Consider the following 12287-nt stretch of genomic DNA (forward strand, 5'->3'; position numbering starts at 1 on the left):
ATACAGAGCATCCCGGAATGGATCCCTTAACCCTTACCCTAAATCGTTAATGTGACAAGGTGAGTGCCGGGGGTGTTAGCGATCCATTAGAGAATGGACTTGCAGCTTTTGGACCACTGCGAAAGCTCCCCTCTCTCCCCCAACAACCACCACACCTCAACAACAATGGGTTGTTTCTTTTGCTTGTTCTATTCTTTATTTTTCTCCCTCTCCTTCTTTCACTCTGATTTTATATGATACAGAATTTAGCCCTATGCCTCAATTTGGCATGACAATTGAAACCGGAAGGCACGCCAGGATCTGCGGAATTGTCCAGAGAAAGCACCCATTTCCGGGCGAGAACGTTTTATGCTTTACCATTTCTGAGAGAATTTTCCTGTTTTTGCGGCAAACCAGAATTGAAATAATTTATAATAAACTAAAAATAATGTGTGTACCTTGCACCACTTAATTATGTTAATATTATGGCGCCATATAAACACCGTCCCAATACTTTACGTTCAGTTGATACGGTTTCCGCATTGCACCGACTGTTGATGGTGATAGGACAGAAATACACTATCGATTGCATATTTTATGTGTATTTCAATCACGAACAAATGGTTTACACAAAAAAGCGATACTTCACAAATGCACATTAAGCACTCACACACACACAACTGTTTGTTTATTCGCACGTAAAATCGGTGAATGAGCATGGCTGCAGCATTTTCGTCGTCCCATTAACGAGCATCGCCACGCGACCATCCGCCGCTTGTCACGGCGGGTCACACACACTTTCGAACGGGTGCAAATAATCATCATCTCATCAATATTAACATTCCCAGCGAATAAATCATGCATGCCTCTAATTCACAGTTCAATTTCACGCATGTTCACGCGAAGCCAACCACGTCACCACTGAGATCCACTGCTCGGAGCTTGTGACGGACTCGTGTATTATTTGCTGTGGTAGGCTACAGTTGTCCCATACAAGGAAAACCCCCTGCTTGTAGCACTAAAACCCTCGCCAACACAACAACTAGAGAAAGCCTGGATATTAAAGTCCCAAATTTCATTTCAATCCCGTCCAGCCCAGGGATCAGTGGGAATTGTTTTGCAATTTTCTAAAGTGATACAGAGAGCACAGCCGGACACGGGCACACGCCTTTTAATTGCCCCACCATTGGTATAGGTTCTCCGTGGGGCATCGGACACAAAACTCCCATACATAAGCAATTATGATACGGACGATTAAATTTGAATTCGAAAAACAAAAGCGTACGCATATCGGCCGGCGATAACGGCAGCAGCAAGGCAGAAGCAAAGCGGAAAGAGGGCGGCGTGATTTAAAATCCAAATTTGCTTGCGTCCAGCGAAAACAAAAACACACTCTCGCTTGAGCTAAAAATAAACCCTACTCCTGGCAGCAAGGAAAGGCAAAAAACCCCCAAACAAAACCATTTATCTTGAGCAAAAGTTGCTTAATAAAGTTCAAAATTAATAACCCCTTTCTCAGGGGGGAGTGAGTGTCGCCTGTTTTTGCGGCTATGCATAAAGCACAAACAAACGCACACACACACACACACACGTCTTTACCCTCGGAGAACCACACAGCCAAACGGAACAACAGGGGAGTGTTGTGTGTTTAATATTTTCTTGGGACTTTAAATTCACCCTTAAACCACCGCTGCAAACGGCGGCAGCAAACGGCACGCACCACCACCGCTGGAAGGCTGAAGCTGTTTGCGACTGTGGTTGAGAAATGAAATTTTCGTGAGTGTGTGTGTGTGTGTAAAGGAAGCAAAAGCAAAAAAACAACGCGCAAAAAAATAAATTCAACAACAAGCAACCGCAACAAAGCGGACGGGGGGTTTGGTAAGTAAAAGGATAAAGAGTAAATAAAATTAAAAGAAAAACAGGCACACTAGCGGCCCTCCCACGGGAATATCATACTTCTTGGCCACAGCAACACAACCATTTTTTTCCCGCCCCCCTGCACAGCGAAACATGGCACAAAGCGTTGGAAGACGTATTCCTCGGTTAAAACAACGAAAGTCGGCGAGAACGTCGACGCAGGGAAAGTAAACTGAAAAATAACAACACAATTCACCGCAAGGGAAAAGCACATCACCACGCCAAAAGGGGCAGTGGGGCAAAAGAAAGCAGCAAGAAGCAGCTCTAAGATACAGGAGATTTTCATCTGCTGGAAAACTTTGGCCCTCTGCGGCCGGCCGCTCTTTCACTTGTAACGCGATACGAAATTTTGTGGTTAAGAGGGAACAAAAAAACATCCAGTCCCCCCTTTTGCTTTGAAGCTTTTCTCCTGGTGCTTTGGATCATGTTTCTACTGTAAGAGAAAGGGAAAATGGTGCAGCTGTCCGCAGCTCAGAATTCTGTTTTACAGATAACAGCAAAGAACATGCAAGCTATTTCTTTTCGTTTGATTCTTCCCCTTTCGTTCGCTCTTCTTACAGTGATGGACATAAAATCAGTTCAAAAAAGGATTTTTTTAAAGAGCAAAGAATGTTTGTTTTCCTGTGTTTCCAGCAAGACGGTCTATATTCGAAACGGCACACAACAAACGAGTCACACACCACACACCAGGACGACACTCCAGGGTGATGTCATGGTTTTGGGGAACACATCATGCTCGCCAAAGCTACGAGCCGCTTCCCTTCGGAGCACAGCACAGGTCCACCCCGCCATCAAGGCCAGCGCACGATTGACCCTTTTTGAGAGGGGAAGGACTACAAAACGGAAACACTTCCCCTTGCCGCTAGGCGCCCGCAGTTCTTACACCACCGCACCGGGTGCGCTAGAATGACATTTTCCGGTCGAACGACAAGCCGACCGAAGAAGTAGAGCAAACTTGGGCGAAAGCACCATTGAGGAGTTCACGGGTTTTCGTGCCACGGTTCGCAACCCATCGGGGCCGCTGCTGCTTTGCCATAAGGTCAACGCGTGACCTTCAGCCCCGGTACCGTTTTCCTCCGCAATATATATATTGGTCAAGGGAAAATTCGGCCTAGTTTTTGTTTTTTTGTTTTGTACACACGTTGTACACTTGAATCAGGCGGAAAATTAATGATTTTCTTTTTCGCGACTCTAAACCACCCGGAAGGAACGGGTACGGGGAAGAAGAATGATGTTTTCACACGAAGCGGAAAATTGCAGCAATGAAAACTGGGCCGTCCCCGAGGAGGGACTGTGTGTGGTAAGTAACTGTCCGAGTGCAATTAAATTTGAAAGTTACTTGCGGCTCTCACTTGGTCCCAAATGATCCGAAAGAAATCGGTAACCTGTTCATTAGATGATGAAGCAGAATTCAGCCAAGCCGTGGTTTTTTCTTTTTCATTAATTTCTTGACTTTGCTCCAAACAAAAACATATACACACACACACCGAAACCCACATCAGAAATTATAACTTATTTGTTGATTATTTGCTGCACGATCAATATTTGATTGCCTCGCAGCTCGCAGGAAAGCAGCAAAACAGCTCGTATGTTTCCCCCCGGGGGCGTGTGTGTGTGTGAAGCCATTCCCGTCGGAGTTTTGTTTTGGCCAAAAACCATCGCGAGCCGTTCTGTTGGCGCACACTGCGAACGTAAAAAGTATGAGGCGCCTCCATCATCGCAACCACCAATTTTGGGGAAATTGGTCGTAAGGGGTTCGGGTTGCTTCGAGGGGGGTTGTTGAGTTAGCGCTGCTACCCTCTGGGACCGCAAAGAAAAAAAACAACAACCAGCAAATCCCGCATACGATTGGATTTTGGGCAAAACTAACACCTCTTTCTCTTCGCCTCTTGGAGCGCGCCGGTTCCGAGAAAGCTTCGCGGTAGAAACTGAAGAAAACTCCCCCCTCCTGGTTTGCACGCACGTCCGTCCTCGGGGGGGGAGAAGGTTCACCAGACCAGCAAATCAACTCAAGAGCGCGCGTTCTTGGAGGCTTTTTGCACCACTCCAAAGCCCTTTTTGCAAAATAAATATTCATTCCCAAATTCCTAGAACCTAGATCAGTTGGAACCAGAAGCGGCAGCTGCAGCAGGGCGATAACCACCAAACAGACGCGTCTTGGAAGAAACTGTTTCCCAAAGTTCCGAGGGTCTCGTCACAGTTGGGGAAAAACACAACTCAGCTTCAGAAGGTACCGTTGTCTCGATTAGTTTACACGTTCCAGGTAACCCTTTCGGTCCTGGATTGCAAAAGCGACTCGGAAATTCTCGGAAAACTGCGAAGTCTTGCCGTTCGTCAGTATAGAGAATTCGAGTCAGGTTTCGGTGGTAATTAAATATGAATACATCTGCTGTTGTTTGTTGTTATTAAAGACGTTTCATCTTCTGTTCAAAAACTGGCAACAAGACTAACCAACGAAATCGTTTCTGTTCCATTCCAAACAACAACAGCAGCTCGTTGCTCAATTACTGAGCTGTCAAAAACGACTCACGTTAAACGGCATAATCGGTTCAAATTTAAGACACTTTTAAACCGAAGATGCGAACCAACAACAGCTCAACAACGAATGGAAAAGAAAAGGAAAGAAGCAATCCCCCAGAATCGGCACCCCACAACTAGAGGACCTTCTTCACCTCTGAAGGATGCTCCAACGAGAGATGCTTCATTTTCACGTAAATTTTTGGGGACGATGGTCCATCGCGATTTGGTTTCCCCCAAAAGCTTCGCTCTCACAGCCCTTACTCTCTCGTTCGCTCTCTCCCTCTCTCTCTCTCTATCTTACAATTTCTCTATTTTCACAGACACGCGCACACACACACACGTTACACACTCACACATACGCAAATGATTCTCCAAGTTTGACAGGTCACACACACAACACGGGGCGAGATCATCTCAACCAGGCACATACCACACCCCGTCGTATCACCCATAAGGGTTTGCCGAAAATCTGCGGACGAAATTTAGAAAAGCCATCCACAGGGGCACAGGGGATAAGAGCAAAAACAGGCAGACGGGGTAGGTGGTAAGCTGCAGTTAGAGCCGTTATATCCTTCTAGCTATGAGAGCTCCCTTCCTGCGAACACAACACCACTGCAGCACGCGCTAAGCTATCTTATCCGCGTCACATCTGCCAATGTATTTTTCTCAAGATTTCTTCAACATTTCCTTCACAAATCTTCACGTTCATGTCTTCTCACACGTTGTTGGCCCCTGTTGTAACCCAATAAAAGGACTTCTTTTGACAACTTTTGTGGGTCTGTTTTGGGGCGAAAAGCACGTCAAACTCACACACCACCAAATTCAGCAACGGGTTTGAAGAAACACTTACTACAGGCCCTTTTTTGACTTGATAGCGCACACACGCTCCACAGTTGTAACTAATCCATACACACTGAAACGTAAACCACCACACGGAGAGATAGAGAGAGAGAGGGAGATGGAGCACTTTATCTTGCACCAACAATAACTACACAAAAAAAGGGATATTAGAAACACGTTTCTAAATGCTAGGACTGTGATAAGGAACGCACCAGACAGGCTGCAATTATTTATCACTGCCGAGAGCACACAAAAACACACAGCACAGAGCCTCGCGCAACACTTGCAAACTTCAAGAGAGCTTCTGGAACAGCGTATAGAACCACCGGAGTACACCGTCCTGCTGGGAACTGATTTTTTACTTGACTTGAGAGGGTTGGTAGCTTTGCTTTATCCCGCACAACACGAAGGGAATATGTTTGTATCCCGGACTACACACTGCTGCCACTAGAGCTCGGTTGACTGGGCTGGGTTGTAGGTGTAGGTTTCTGGTTTGGACTCTGGGTCTGGGAGGATTTTCTTCCCTCTGTTCCGCTAGTAACAACTGCCCCGACACTGTGTCGCTGAGAGACTGGCGCTTGGACTGCTTGGACTGCAGCTCTACGCACGGGGAGCGCTTTGGAAAGTTTTCCGCTGACGTTTACACGCTCACACATACACACACACAAGCGCGGCCCCACGTTGCGGACGTTGCGAAAGCGATTGGAAGCGCGTTCACTGGTGTTGGTCGGTCGCAAGGCACTCGGAATGGGAGCGAACGGGAAAGAGAGAGAGAGAGAGAGAGAGCGTAACCTTTACTCAAAGGAACAAAAAATCGTTCGCAGATGTAAGAGCGGCACATGTGCAGGATGGTTTCGCGTTTGCAAGGATGCGATGGATAGACGCGTTGGTTTCAGTACCCGCCACCAGATGGCGCCACTGTGCGCAATAGGAGAAGAGCAAACTTTTAGCACCAGCGAGAGGGTCTGCGCAGTTCCCAGCAGCTGCTGAAAGCTTCTTTTGCAGCCTATCTCACACACACACACACACACAGGCATCGCTTGTATCGAAAGCACCAATATAGGCGCAGACTTTTTGACAGTTCAGCTGTTCAGTACGGACAGGCGGCAAGAGTTCATATCTGTTATGTACGCTCTCTTTCTCACTTGTGTGATGCTTTTCCCTGGTTTGCGTCACAACTCGTGGGAGAGAGAGTTGAGAGCGTCGTTTGAGCGAGAATGCTCGCTTTCCACGAGACGTCAACACGAGCCGTCAAAAGATCCTTGCCGCGTGCGAAGTGCTGCAGGTGACAAGCCTACCAACACACCGTTGCATCGTTTTCGTACATTGACATATTAAAACAAACTATTTATTTTACTTTTTTATCTCTTTCTATGTAAAGTCTAACTTGATTCCATGTTAGTCTGTTCAATCAAACAACTTTTAACTACACCGAGCACCATACCATCTCAACCATGGTACAGTGTAAGGGTCCCATGGAACGGTGAAATATTTCCAATTAAGGACATTCCATCTTTCCAGCGTGCGTAGGTTGTTTGAAACTTGAAAGGGTTAACTATTTCCAGCTATTAGAACCACATGCCATTAGATCAAAGCATGAAAGAGACCAAAAGCTTTAACATACAACTTTACATACCAAACAATCCGGTCGTATTTAATTACATCATCTTGACCTTTAGAAACGGATGCCTTAATTTTTGATTTCCAAATTAAATGATAGCACATACAAACAAAGCAAGAAGTATTCTTATACAATCTTCTTCAAGTAGCACCCAAAAAAACACGAATATAAATCACACTTTCATTGCAAACAGTACAATTTAATGCACAATTGTTTGGTTTTTATTTTCTGTTGCTTTACCTTTTTTTCCATTGCTTCAACATAATTCGAGAAACGAATCTGTAATTCCCTCCTTGGTCAGCCAAACATACCCCCTCTCCCCACCCGAAAGGCTAGTTTTAAGATCGTCTGCACCGAAACACAGTGTGGAACTGTTGTAAACTTTTTTAATCAAACGACTTTATAGCGAAAGTTTCGGGGCACGCTGGTTGACATTTTTGCAAATTCGCCGGCCACTGTGTGCAAGACCTCTCTAGGGTCTGTGCCTGTTGGTGAGGTGGTTTGGGAATTTAAGCCACGCAGCCACTGTCCATTTGTTTCAGTCCAGTGCATCTGGAGAATGTGGGGCAGTTCCATGGACAACGAGCAGTTGAATGGACAAAGTTGTAGCTTTTGTTTTGTTTTTTTGTTAACATGTTCAAACAACCATTTTAAAGTTTGGAATGTTTTTTGAATTACTTCGTTTTGAGTAAGCAAAAACAATCGATCGAAATGAAGAAAATGCCTGCAGTTTTACGCTTGAAAGCGTGTGTGCTTCTCGTACAGTAAATTAACCGATTGGCACGTGCACTTGATGTGGACGACCATGCGTCTCCATTCAAAAAGGAAATTTATTGAAAATTGCTATATTAACCTTAATAGTAAGATTGTACTTACGAATAGTACCACATTTTTATAGTTAAATCACACTCACCTGTAACGAAAAGAAAAAAAAGCTTAAATGAGATCAAAATGTACGTAAAAAAACAAACTTCAGACAAACAATCATGCAATACAAATCAATTAATCGTGCGAGTTTTATTTCCCTCCCAAAAAAAAATAACACCATTCCACCCTAAACGGTGAATCAATTTCGCAGCCAATTCGGCCTGGCAAGCGACAATTGTCGCCAGGCACTACGTAGCGAAAAAGAGAATAGAACAACGACACCGGAACGCGCCACGTTAACGCTTTGCGCCAAGATTGTTCCCTCTCCGAACACCGAAGCACCGTCGGCACACACACACACACACACACACACACACAGTCGTAAAATGTGTTACCAACCCAAGTGCTAACGATAGGGCCTTCGCAAACGGCAAACACGAGCACGAGGAGGAGCGTGAGCGTCTAATCTGGAGATTGGCGTCGATAATAAAACTTCATTGTCCTTTTGCGCACACCAATCCTTTCGCTTTTGGGCTGCTGCAGTGGTGCTGCGTATTATCTGTGACAGGATGTTTCGTTTCGTAGATTGTGCTACAGCCTTGATGCGGATAGCGCTGGTTGAAGGTTTAGACAACTTTTTTTTAAAAGTGTTTTGCTAATCCTTTAAAGAAGTCTTTCAAGATATTGCATCAGATTAATGATTTTGCTAAGTATTATTTCATTGTCTTAGCAACATTTATATTGTTTTAAATTTATTCTGAACAGTGAATATAGTTGAAAATGTTTATCATATTCCAAACTAAAAAAAGACATTTTTATATTACAAATGCTCCTCACAAACCTATTAGTAATCTCAGCCAACATAAAACGGTAAATGACACCTTTCGCGTTGACAGGTTCCAGTAATCAAATACCAAATCCTCTTTTTCCCCTTTTTGCTCCATTAAAACTCACCACCACCATAACCCCCCCCAGCTTTGAAAACGGAAAACCAATACCCGTCCGTTTGACCTTCGGTTTTCCACTCGCAATCAAATATGTATCACTTCCTGCGCCAAGCTCTTCACCACACCGATACACAACAAAACTCGTGCAAACATTTACGCTTTTTACCTTTAGACAACGTACCGAACCGTTCTGCCACCTTTGGCACCGAAAAAACCCAAAACCCCACCCGAAACCGGACAGATTATGACATGTATTTCGGTCATAAATTTCCGTTTATGGCGCGTACGTGGTCATTCTTCGGGATCCCATCCACACGCGAACGGTTCGCCATCGTGGTCGCTGCGTGTCCACTACACCACGACGACCCAGAGCAGAGGTTATTGTAACCGAACGCTATTGTGGGACCATTGGGTGTGTGTGTATGTGTTCAACCGATACAGACACAAGCACACTTTGGAAAAGATTGGTAGCTCAAAGGCCGAGCGCCAGTCACGGACGGTGCCAAGGAAAAACACCTAAAACCACCTACACATCATAGTGTCTTTCCGTTTTGCCAACCCTAAATGATGATTATGATCATCATGCCGGTGATGACGAGTTCCGCCGACGCAAGCAGTCCAAAGCGTCCAAACAGTGGTCGGTCCCCGGTAAGACGTTAGGCCAAAAAACGTGGTGGCGCACGTTGCACTGATTGCCTTACGAGCCCTCCCGGCTAAATAGGTTCGGAACGGAGCGCCAACGTGAACGCCTGCGACGATGAATAGAACTTTTTTAGTATTGCAGGAGTATCAATTTTTAAAACGTTTCATTCATTCGATACTGTATCAGCATTTGATGACCTTGTTTAGTAAAGCTGGTAAAAAATGTCTTTTTAATTGCCACGGTTAATCAAAACAAATCTCAAATCTCAAGGTCAGATGAAGCTAAACTCATCAATTTAAAGGATAAATGCAGGATCTTGTTATGTATTGCACAATTACATAGAAAACCTAACACGACAGGTTACAAATTCTTCACTCCACGTAACTCTGCACGTTCCGCTCTAAAGCCTTCACTTCTCAGTCACCAGCCACATCATAAACCAGCAACCCGGGGACATTTCCTTATTGATCATTTTTCATAATGCGCTTATGATGCGACCTCCACGCGCGGCACCACGGCGTATATCTCCACAGCTCGGAAATAAATCCCTCCACTTTCCCAACACAAATCTCTACCACAATTGCCACACATTAGCACAAAGACACACACATACGAAACTCCTCTTGTGCCATCATAAACGCGCACCAGCAATACACCGCAAAGGAAAAAGCCTTTCCTAAGCACCAAGCGCAGCTCCTCTAAACACTCCACACATCCAGAGAAGGGACGCTCCAGTGCCGAGAGAGGTGCCTTCGAGGAAGCAGCTCAAACACGCTCACGAATACTAATATTTGTGCGGAAAATTAAGTCTCCAAGCTGCCCTGCGGGATTGCGGACGCCGCCTGGGATCAGGCCCGTACGGGGGAATTGAGCAACGTCAACAAACGGAAGAAGTGAATGGAGAAGAAGACGGGAAAAAACGGGAACACTCTAAACTCCAGGCACAAGGGAACTTCAACTAACTGCAGCAGTAGCAGCAGCAGCAGCAGCAGTAGCGATAGGGGAAAAACTGCAACCAAACCCTCCAGGAACAGCTGGAACCGCGGCAGGACAAAAAGCGCTACGGAATGATAAATATATTTTGTTCGAAGGACAGCAGCCAGTTGTGCGAAGTGAAGGCACAAGAAGAAGCCGTTACGAAACGCTGTCTCCTTTTGCACGCCAACCAACGGGTGCAGGAAATGGCAAAAATGCTGCAAACGAATGCTGGGCGAGATAAAACGTGCGCTTCTATAAGCGGCCCGAAGCAATTGGTTTTTCTTGTTTTTTTGCTGACCTCTTTCCCTGCTGAGCTAGTGGTGCTATAAGCCCTAAGCCTATGATCGAACGCGTAAATCGATGAAACGGTCGGTCACTTTTAAAAGTGTTGGTCACACTTTTACGCTTAAATCTCAGAAAAAAATGGAAATATTTTCTTAAATAATGTGTCTTGAGATGATATCGAAAAAGTAATAATTTTAAAGCTTTTTCCTGCAGTGTCCAACGAACGGACGCAAACAAAATTGATCCTGCTAGAAAGGTTCACACTAACGTTAACCATATTCCGCGCAACGGTACATACAAGCAGCTCCGGTTCTTGTTTCTACACGCCCGAGGTTTCAACCGATACGGTGGGGCGGGAGAAAAAAGCGCCCAAATCCGATATTCCAGGAAAGAAAATCGCTCTTGCATTGGAAATTCTTACCGCGTTTACGTTACAAATTTCGAGCACTTGAAGAAACAAAAAAAACATTTCCGAACCAACGGTACCGAGGCGACAACATCGCGCTCCGTTCGTTTGAGTTGGGCGAAAAGTTGAAAATCTGTGAAAATCCCCTCCACCACCCACCAAAGAGGCAATATTGTCAACCAGCAAATCGCACCCAAAGTGCCCGAAGGAACACGGCGGGACCTTCGAGCGAAGGTGCAAGAATGGCGAGCAACAAAACCCACAGCATACAAAAGCAGGACACACTTAGAATGCTACCACACCGGGCAACGCAGCACCAAACTCCAAAAACGCAGCACCAAACAAAAAAGAAAAAAAACAACCATTTTCGGTACCGGATGGGTAGCATTTGCGTTTCCGGTGGCCGGCGGTACCGGGTCGCTTCACGCTGGTCCCAAAGCCTGTGTACATCCGGCCCGGCAAGGTTATGCTGGTTGGTAAGAGGGGGGGGAGATATTCGCTGCCGGGGATATCATCACCAACGGGCACTCACCAACGAGGCATCAAGCGACAACTGCACACCACACGGACCACATCGTATGACATCGTCGTCACTGCAGGCACTGTGTGCGTCGGCTCGATGGTAATTTTTGGCAATGGTGAACGTTAGCAATCTGCCCCGAAGTTCCAAAGTGTCAACGATCAACGCGTATGTGGGGGATGCTGTACGTTCTCCAGAAGAATTGTACGGCATACGGGTTGAAAAGCAATGGCCGCCAAAAAAAAGGCCACAGCTTAAGAGAAAACTTTTACTATTCCAATCTTGCACGTGTGTTGCTGCAAAGACCCAAACAGTCGGTGTGTTCGTTTAGGGATAGTTTAAGGAAGCAATGCTTTTCGGCAGTAGATAGACTGAGCGATCCAACGCTTCGTTGCAACATAGAGTACTTGAAATGCTTTTGAAGTGGATTTGACAGACGACGCGTAACATCTCGAATGACTATTGAGAATATCTTCAATTTCTCTAGCATTGAAAGTAAGTGGCTCTTAAACACGTTTATTGTGTGAATATCCACATGCTCCAATGATTGGTTATTAAGAGATATCTGAAGATCCTAACACATGGCTTTTAAAGAAACAAAAACAAAAGATATAAAAACATGGTTGCTGCTGAACTTCTCCGTGTGGGCTTGCATACATCGCCCACAAGACGTTATAAATGAAGAAGCACAAACTTTGCGGATATAAAAATAGAAAGGCAAGCATCTCCCTTTTCCAGGAAGGCGCATGTGGCTCAACTAATTT

At 45.4% G+C, this 12287-nt stretch overlaps 1 protein-coding gene across 6 annotated transcripts in view; it reads right to left on the reverse strand.

Annotated features, from left to right (window-relative positions):
* LOC120959653 (atypical protein kinase C) overlaps positions 1–12287 on the reverse strand; it is a 99667-nt gene that overhangs the window by 73659 nt on the left and 13721 nt on the right. For 3 of the 6 annotated variants that reach the window (XM_040383233.2, XM_040383229.2, XM_040383231.2), the window contains exon 1: positions 5469–5576. The exons of 2 other annotated variants lie outside the window; for them this stretch is intronic. The gene's annotated coding sequence lies outside the window, so the exon portion shown is untranslated. Of the gene's footprint in view, positions 1–5468; positions 5577–12287 lie in introns of those variants that run through there. One more of the 6 variants, XM_040383232.2, reaches the window with a different exon arrangement.

Source organism: Anopheles coluzzii, chromosome 3 (assembly GCF_943734685.1).
Source record: "Anopheles coluzzii chromosome 3, AcolN3, whole genome shotgun sequence".
In the NCBI taxonomy this organism is placed as follows: domain Eukaryota; kingdom Metazoa; phylum Arthropoda; class Insecta; order Diptera; family Culicidae; genus Anopheles; species Anopheles coluzzii.